General features: G+C 56.7%; 2 non-coding genes and 1 pseudogene across 2 annotated transcripts; all 3 read right to left on the reverse strand.

The window, feature by feature from the left end:
• Positions 1-1,296, reverse strand: LOC146170607 (large subunit ribosomal RNA; annotated as a pseudogene; the record flags this gene model as incomplete).
• Positions 1,297-2,354: 1,058 nt separating this feature from the next.
• LOC146170608 (5.8S ribosomal RNA) lies at positions 2,355-2,507 on the reverse strand. The gene has a single exon (XR_014703163.1). It is a non-coding gene; the product is annotated as a 5.8S ribosomal RNA (ribosomal RNA).
• A 1,858-nt stretch (positions 2,508-4,365) lies between these two features.
• LOC146170609 (small subunit ribosomal RNA) lies at positions 4,366-6,180 on the reverse strand. Its single transcript, XR_014703165.1, has one exon. It is a non-coding gene; the product is annotated as a small subunit ribosomal RNA (ribosomal RNA).
• Positions 6,181-9,031: the final 2,851 nt, after the last annotated feature.

Consider the following 9,031-nt stretch of genomic DNA (forward strand, 5'->3'; position numbering starts at 1 on the left):
GCTATCCTGAGGGAAACTTCGGAGGGAACCAGCTACTAGATGGTTCGATTGGTCTTTCGCCCCTATACCCGGATCGGACGATCGATTTGCACGTCAGAATCGCTTCGGACCTCCACCAGAGTTTCCTCTGGCCTCGTCCTGCCCGGGCATAGTTCACCATCTTTCGGGTGCCAACGTGTGCGCTCTCGCTCCGCCCCGGCGACAAGAGAGCGCCTGGGACGGGCCGTTGCTGCGCCCACACCCCTGTGCGGTGCGGGATCGCAACGCGGCCCGCGAAGGGCCTTCACGTTTCATTGCGCCATTGGGTTTCGGGAGACCCATTGACTCGCGCACATGTTAGACTCCTTGGTCCGTGTTTCAAGACGGGTCGGGTGGGTTACCGACCTACTCGCCGCAAACCACGATAGCGCCTCCGCGGGAGAATTCCCCGCTCGCCCGGCTTCTCGCCGCCAGCCCGCCGCCACGGGACCAACCCGGACAACAGGAGGCGACAAGCTTGCCCAGCGGGTCCTCCGCTCCGATTCCAGAGGGCGTCATCGTTCGGGCCTCCCGACAGCCGGGAGAAGCCCATGGGGCCTGGACGGGGTGACGAACTCTTCGTGCACGGCAAGGTATAACTCCCGCGAACCGTCCCCGAGGGGACGGGCAGGTCACCTCCACAGCCGGACTCAAAGTCGTACTTTTCCCATTTACCCGCGTCCGTCGCGGCGTTCTACCGGCGGTGGGAAGTGCGCACCCCGGAGACCGCGTCCGCGCACTGGCAGCCGGAACAGCCCCCCGAAAGGAGCCGTTTACCCGACGCCGCCAGCTCGGCAGTCGTCCGGAGACTGAATCCCACCGCTTTCGAGCTTCGAGGGCCCACCCGTTTTACTCTAAGCGGTTTCACGTACTCTTGAACTCTCTCTTCAAAGTTCTTTTCAACTTTCCCTCACGGTACTTGTTGACTATCGGTCTCTCGGTCGTATTTAGCCTTAGATGGAGTTTACCACCCACTTAGGGCTGCACTCTCAAGCAACCCGACTCACGGGAGGCTTCGTCCCGGGCGCGCAACGGCGGAGACGGGCCTGGCACCCACTCTGGGACAAGCCCCTGTCAGGGGGACTTGCACCGTCGCAAACTCCCGGGAACGTTGCCTCCCATACACCACATTTCCCGACCGCCTGCAAGGACGGGGGATTCGGTGCTGGGCTAGGTCCCGTTTCGCTCGCAGCTACTCAGGGAATCCCTGTTGGTTTCTTTTCCTCCGCTTAGTGATATGCTTAAATTCAGCGGGTTGTCTCGCCTGATCTGAGGTCGACAGCAATGAAATGCATTGTCCTCCAACTCGGTCCGATAACTTTTCGGCGCGGTCGAGCGCGCTCCGCTCGTCCGTCTCCCTTTTTTGCGCGGCTCGCGCCTTCCGCCCATTCCTCGCTTTTTTTTCGCAGTCGGCAACACCCTCGGCGACGTGCGAGCGAGACTGGAAGGCGCCGCATGGCCGGCGCTCGGGACGGCGCGCGCATATCGGTTGCGCCGAAAACGAACCATTGAGTAGGAAGAAGCAACCCCCGACCGCCGCGGTCGACTGAATGCCGCCTCTCGTCTCTTTCCCTCGAGCGAGAGACGAACGTACAACCTGGCGTAGGGGCATCTTCACAAAAGATTTTGCGTCGCCCCTGCCCCAACTGGAGTGGCCCAGTTTTTTTCGGGACAGAGACTGCGAAGCACTTAGACCGACGGCGGACAACGCTCGTAACGAGATACGCGTCCGTTCGACCCGTACTAGACAATGCTTGAGCAGAGAGACTCCTTTCCCTCGGAGCCCGTGAGGATCCCTTTAGCGCGCCGCACGGCAGCGCGCGCCTCTGCGCCTACAAACTCTCCTCTAGCGTCAACGCGTTCACACCCGGTCGTTTCCCCGCACAACCCGGCGCGAGATCTCCCTTCTTCTCGCGCGGGCGTGCCCGGACCAGGCGCTCCCGTCTCTCGCGTTTCGCGAGGAAAGTTTGTTTCCACTCTCTCCGTAGGCCAGCCCGCAAATGCCGCTCTGGCGCTCGTCCTTCCGGCCTCGTCTCCCTTGAACGACCGCACTGCAGGTAATCCCTTCCTGCGGCAATCGCCTCTCTCGGAGGCCCGGACGACGCGCAACTGGCAGCCTGCGCGGCCCTCGGCACAAAGCGTGGCGCAGGGCGACCCCGACTCGACCGCCTTTCGCGCGGGCGCAAGGGTTCGACCCACGTCTCTCCTCAATTTGCGCAAAGTCTTTCGAGGGATCTTCGGCGTTTCGTACAGAGCCGTCCTTGATGCCGACACGGTCAAAACGAGTCGCCGGCGACGCCATCCCCGGGCGCCGGCGCCTCTCTTGATATATGATCCGACCCTCAGACAGACGAACCCAAGGGAAGACCCAAGGGCGCAATGTGCGTTCGAAGAATCAGTGCTCAGTGTGTCCTGCAATTCACACCAAGTCTCGCAGCTGGCTGCGTTCTTCATCGACCCGAGAACCGAGTGATCCACCGCTTAGAGTCGTGCGTTTGGTTTGTTCAATTCCGTACAGTACAACAAAGGGTTTCAGACACCCAGGCTTTTCCCCTGGTCTCCAGTGTCGCAGTTTCGTCCAACTCCTGCAACATCTCGCAGCGTTTCGTTCGGCCTCTGTGCCAGCCTGCAAGCGGCTCGGGCGCTGCGCCTCTGCGAAAAGGCTTGTGCAGTGATAGTGCTACTCGAGAGGAAGCGTGTGAGCAGCGTGCGGTCCCCATTTTCCTTCTCCGTGGTGCTATGGGCGAAAAAATCATGTGCGCGTCACAGAGCCCCTTATGACGCCGCACTATCAAGGAACCAAGAAAGAGTCATCCATTGGGTTTCATCAGAGGGGTTTCGCACCAGCACGGTAGAAGGGTTTGATAAAAGTTCTGCTGTTCACATGGTCATCTGCTGTTCACATCACAACTGCTGTTCACATTTCGACCGCCGCTCTCAAGCACCTTCTCTCTCCGGTGGATCGCTCCTGGATAGATCCGTACAGCGACGCTTCTCATGGGTGGCCTCTTGGACCGACCTCTATCAACGTCACGCTGCCGCGATCTCATCCTCCACCGTCTACCACTTTTGCACAAAAGAGCCGCTATCAACTTCGCATAAGAGGCCTTGCGCACCGCTCAGCATTGGAGCCGGACAGCGCGTACTTGACAATCCGCAAGAAGAGAGTCAGTCGGACTACTCCCGCAACGGGAGCCCACCAACCACAAGTGTCTCGGACGGCTTTTCGGTGGCGCACCGACAGACTACTCGGAAACCGGGAAGGACGAAGCCCCGAGAGAACCTCAAGGCCGCGAATGCGTTCGAGTGCGGGATTATAACCCCGTCGTCCTTTTTGTTCCCGAAGTCTCCTTTCGCGCCATCGGCACGGCGCCTAATATCGCGCCCGACGAGCGAGCGTCAGACGTTCACCACGCCTTGAACGAAGCAAACGACATCCAGAGCCAGCGAGCTGCGGTTCCTCTCGTACTTCGCAGCAGCGCCGCCGTTCCCTTGGCAGCGGGCAGACCTTTCCCTCGGCCCGCGCTACAGACTCCGAGTCGTTCTTTTACTCCTTTTGCAAAAGAGCCCGCGAGCAGCGTTTCCGCTCGTACTTCGCAGCAGCGCCGCCGTTCCCTTGGCGGCGCGCAGGCCTTTCCCTCGGCCCGCGCTACCGACTCGAACGCAAAGAGCTTCGCAGCAGAGTTAGCGAGCAGCGTTTCCTCTCGTACTTCGCCGCAGCGCCGCCGTTCCCTTGGCGGCGCGCAGGCCACTGACTCGGCCCGCGCTACCGACTCTGCGCAACTCTCTGCAAAAGAGCCAGCGAGTAGCGTTTCCGCTCGTACTTCGCAGCAGCGCCGCCGTTCCCTTGGCGGCGCGCAGGCCTTCCCCTGAGCCTGCGCTACGGACTCTGACGCAAAAAAGAAGTAGCCGCAGCAGAGCTAGCGAGCCGCGTTTCCTCTCGTACTTCGCAGCAGCGCCGCCGTTCCCTTGGCGGCGGGCAGGCCTTTCCCTCGGCCCGCACCACAGACTCCGTGCGTCGCTTCGAAAAAGCGGATGAGTTCTTCGATAACCGAAAGCCCACCGTCATAGGTGCGTTACGCCGTTTGTACCCGCGGAACCACAGACTCCGTGCGTCGCTTCGAAAAAGCGGATGAGTTCTTCGATAACCGAAAGCCCACCGTCATAGGTGCGTTACGCCGTTTGTACCCGCGGAAGCCGACCGTCCGACAATCCCTTGGTGACGGAGCTCCGCTGGGCGTAACAATTTGTGCAGAGAAGCGGCTTCAGAATCTCGCAACTCCGCGGTGAAAGGCCATCCCCCGCTTATAAGTGGGGGCGGCGCCGGGCGTGACAAGCACAGTCCGGTAATGATCCTTCCGCAGGTTCACCTACGGAAACCTTGTTACGACTTTTACTTCCTCTAAATGATCAAGTTTGGTCATCTTTCCAACAGACCGGCGCAACCGAAAGGCCGCGCCGGACATCGGTCCGAAGACCTCACTAAATCATTCAATCGGTAGTAGCGACGGGCGGTGTGTACAAAGGGCAGGGACGTAATCAACGCGAGCTTATGACTCGCGCTTACTGGGAATTCCTCGTTCAAGGGGAACAATTGCAAGCCCCTATCCCAATCACGAAAGAAGTTCCACGGGTTACCCAGTCTTTTCAGACAGGGATAAAGACACGCTGCTTCCTTCAGTGTAGCGCGCGTGCGGCCCCGGACATCTAAGGGCATCACAGACCTGTTATTGCTCTGTTTCGTGCGGCTAGGAGCCGCTTGTCCCTCTAAGAAGGTTGTAAGGTGCTGGGAACCCCGCACCTATTTAATAGGCTAGAGTCTCGTTCGTTATCGGAATTAACCAGACAAATCGCTCCACCAACTAAGAACGGCCATGCACCACCATCCACCGAATCAAGAAAGAGCTCTCAATCTGTCAATCCTCCCAGTGTCCGGGCCGGGTAAGTTTTCCCGTGTTGAGTCAAATTAAGCCGCAGGCTCCACTCCTGGTGGTGCCCTTCCGTCAATTCCTTTAAGTTTCAGCTTTGCAACCATACTTCCCCCGGAACCCAAATACTTTGGTTTCCCGGAAGCTGCCCGCCGAGTCATTTGAGTAACTCAGGCGGATCGCTGGTTGGCATCGTTTATGGTCAGAACTAGGGCGGTATCTGATCGCCTTCGAACCTCTGACTTTCGTTCTTGATCAAAGAAAACATTCTTGGCAAATGCTTTCGCAGTAGTTCGTCTTGCGACGGTCCAAGAATTTCACCTCTAGCGCCGCAATACGAATGCCCCCGTCTGTCCCTCTTAATCATTACCCCGTATTCCAAAAACCAACAGAACAGAAACAGGGTCTTGTTCTATTATTCCATGCAAGTTTATTCAGGCGACTCGCCTGCGTTGAGCACTCTAATTTTTTCAAAGTAAAAGCGCAGGCCACCTCGAGACGCACCAATGAAGGGCACCAAGAGAGGACCGGCATGATGTTCAGTACGAGCCGTCGCATCGGGTAGATGCACTACTCGTCTGGAACTGAGATCCAACTACGAGCTTTTTAACCGCAGCAGCTTTAGTATACGCTATTGGAGCTGGAATTACCGCGGCTGCTGGCACCAGACTTGCCCTCCAATTGATCCTCGTTAAAGGATTTAGAGTGTACTCATTTCAATTACGGGGCCTCAAAAGAGTCCCGTATTGTTATTTTTCGTCACTACCTCCCCGTGCCGGGAGTGGGTAATTTGCGCGCCTGCTGCCTTCCTTGGATGTGGTAGCCGTTTCTCAGGCTCCCTCTCCGGAATCGAACCCTGATTCTCCGTTACCCGTAACAACCATGGTAGGCAAGTAACCTACCATCGAAAGTTGATAAGGCAGACACTTGAAAGAAACGTCGCCGGCTCATGGCCATGCGATCAGCACAAAGTTATCCAGAGTCACCACAGAGTACGGGCAGAACCCGATGGGTCTTGGTCTAATAAAAGCGCCCGTCAGCCAAAGGCCTTCAGGCTCAATGCATGTATTAGCTCTAGAATTGCCACAGTTGTCCAAGTAGAAAGAAACGATCTAAGGAACCATAACTGATTTAATGAGCCATTCGCGGTTTCGCCTTATTTCGGCATGTACTTAGACATGCATGGCTTAATCTTTGAGACAAGCATATGATTACTGGCAGGATCAACCAGGTAGATGCATAGGCAATACCCCGCCACGGGTGCCTTTGTCGCAGCGCTTTCGAGGCCGCCTTTAGGCGCCCCAGCGCGCGACGCATCTTATTTTGTGCGTCGTTCGAGCTCGCTGCGACGTCCGCCCCGTGGGGCCGGATCTCGTCGCGCGGCAAGAGAGCACGTGCCTTTGGGCAGAAACATTTGTAACGCGCTCACCGGTGCGCACGCGGCACGAGGCCGTGGCGTTCGTGCACCGGACGGCGCTTGCTGCGTTGCCGATACGGCCAAGCCGTTAGACGACGGGACACGCCCGCGTCTTCGGCGCACTTGCTCGGAATCGAGTTCCGGACAGCACGGAACACACCTCAAAACACAGTGGAAACAGCGTCGTCCGACAACCAGCCCCCATCGCAGACGCGGATGAGGCTGCAGACGAATGCCGTGGGGTCGAGACAGCGTGTTGGTCCGCCGCCTCTACACCCCCATATAATAGCAGCGATAAATGCCCAGACCTTCCTGGGTAAACGACTGGCCGTACTCGAGGAAAATCCGCCGTAAAGTAGACGGCGAATCGTGCGCGCACGTCGCGCGCTCGGCGCCCGCAATCGTACTCGAGAAATGATCACCGAGAACGTGAGCCCTTCAATGCAAAACAGTCCCACAGTGGTGCGTCTCGCCGGCCGTACACGAACACCCTGCCGCGCCGCAGCGGCCGCGAACGAGCGGCCCTGCTCGAAACGGCTTCGCCCCAGAAGGCACTGAATCGTCCGCGACCTACGACGGCACATCGCGGCGCCCCGACCGCGGCCGTACTCGTGGACTATGCTGCGCGGGCCTGCTCGAAAGGGCAGCGCAGGCAGAAAGCGCTGGCTCTTGCGCGACCTACAACGGCGCGCCGCCCCGACCGCGGCCGTACTCGTGGACTAAGCTGCACGCGAACGGGCCTGCTCGAAAGGGCTGCGCCGCAGAAAGCGCTGGCTCGTGCGCGACCTGCAACGGCGCGCCGCGGCGCCCCGACCGCGGCCGTACTCGTGGAATATGGTGCACGCGCGCGGACCTGCTCGAAAGGGCTGCGCCGCAGAAAGCGCCGAATCGTGCGCAACCGACAACGGCGCGCTGCGGCACCCCGCCGGTGCCCGTAGTCGTGGACTCTGCCGCCGGCGCGCGCGGGGCGGTGACGCGCTCACCCAACTTTGGTCGAAGTCGAGCAATGCTCGTTTATGAACCCCTAGCTGTGCAGCCGCTCTCATTCCGAGATTGCGAAATCTTGTCGTTTCGCGGCCGGCTGGGTGCGCAAAACAGCTTTTGGACTTTGCCGTTCGAGCGCGCGCTTCAAAATGTCTTGGTTGCCTGAGCCACTAGGGCCCTATATATATATGCAGCGATAAATACCCAGACCTACTTGGGTCTTTTTGCGCGTCTGCCGGGGCGAAGTTCGGCTTTGCCGCACGGCGCGTTACTTTGAAATCGAGCTTACGGATGCGTCTCGTGCCCTTGGAATTCACCACACGGCACTAATCGAAAGGGATTAGTCGCACGCGAAAAAGGTTCACCTTGCGAAAAGTTTGTTGAACACAAAATAAAAAAATCAAGTTTTGCTCGCGCCATCTCCCCCGCAATAATTTGTGAGGTCCCGCTTTTGTTGTTTCTACAGCGGTCGCTAGCTGTTTGTCTCTGTACCAGTGTTGTAAAGAGGAAAAAAAAAACAAAAAAAAACGAGGGCTGTAGATTTTCAGGTGACTTGAAAATTCATTCATTAAATCGTTTTTATCATGCCAACATTTGAGAGCCATAATATTAATGGCATTTTATAATATTTCCTATTTAAAAAATATAATAAAAGAAATTGTTTATAGGGCCTTCGAAAGCAATTCGCTTTCAAATGTGATGCAGCATGTAAAAATTACTCTGAGATGTACCACGGGAAGCTGTTCAAAACTGCATAGCGGCTTTGCCCCAGTGCACCTTGGCGCTTCTTCCTCGTTGGAGCTCGTTGCGACTAAAAAAGCGGCGCGAAAGCTGTTGTAGCAAACGCGTACCATTCGTCCGCGTCAAGTCGCAATCGGGGGACGAGTCGTCGCAAAAGCGTAGCGCGGAAAAGCCGACTAAAACCAGCCTAATCTTGCGAACGGGACCAATTTTCGCGTCCTTTTAATATCTTTCACGCGTTGAAATAGATTTGTGTAGATTTTTAAACGCTTGCAGCAATAATATGGCATCGAACCTGTCATGCTCGTCGCTAGTTCACGCACGGCGAGAGGGGAAATTTTGTTACTCCCGTCGTTTACCCGCGTTTTCTCAAAGCCTGTTTACTACTGAAATCGGACCACAAGTCGCCTAGTGTGGGAGGAGAACTGTGAAGGGAGTAGAACTGCCTCTCCACACACACACACGCAGAGAGAAAAAGCATTTTCACTGTATACAAAAACTGTTGCGATTGCCACTTGTCACCAATTCCGCACATACAATAAAGTTGTTAAAAAAAAATACGCCCCTGGCCAGCATCCCAGTAAATGTGCATATCGTAAGAAATTTAGCATTGGAATTAAAAAGCACGGATTTATTTACGAGCCGGCAAGGTTCGCTCCACAGTTCTTTCTTCTTAAGTTTCCAGTCTCACCGCATGTTAAACAGCGGTCGCTTAATTAGTCCTGAGAGCAGAAACTTGGCTGTTGAGTGTCCAGCGCTGCGTAAAAATACAGTGAAGGAAATTGTTTATTGGGGCCTTCGAAATCAGTTCGCATTGAACCGTCAAGAAGGGTGTAAATAATACTCTGGGACGTACTGCGGGCCGCTTTTCCAAACCGCGTCTGCCGGGGCGATATCGCGTAGGGAGATAGAGCGGCTTTGCCGCAGCACACCTTGCCATTTC

Source organism: Amblyomma maculatum, unplaced genomic scaffold, assembly GCF_055883805.1.
Source record: "Amblyomma maculatum isolate TAMU_Amacu unplaced genomic scaffold, ASM5588380v1 scaffold_141, whole genome shotgun sequence".
NCBI lineage: Eukaryota > Metazoa > Arthropoda > Arachnida > Ixodida > Ixodidae > Amblyomma > Amblyomma maculatum.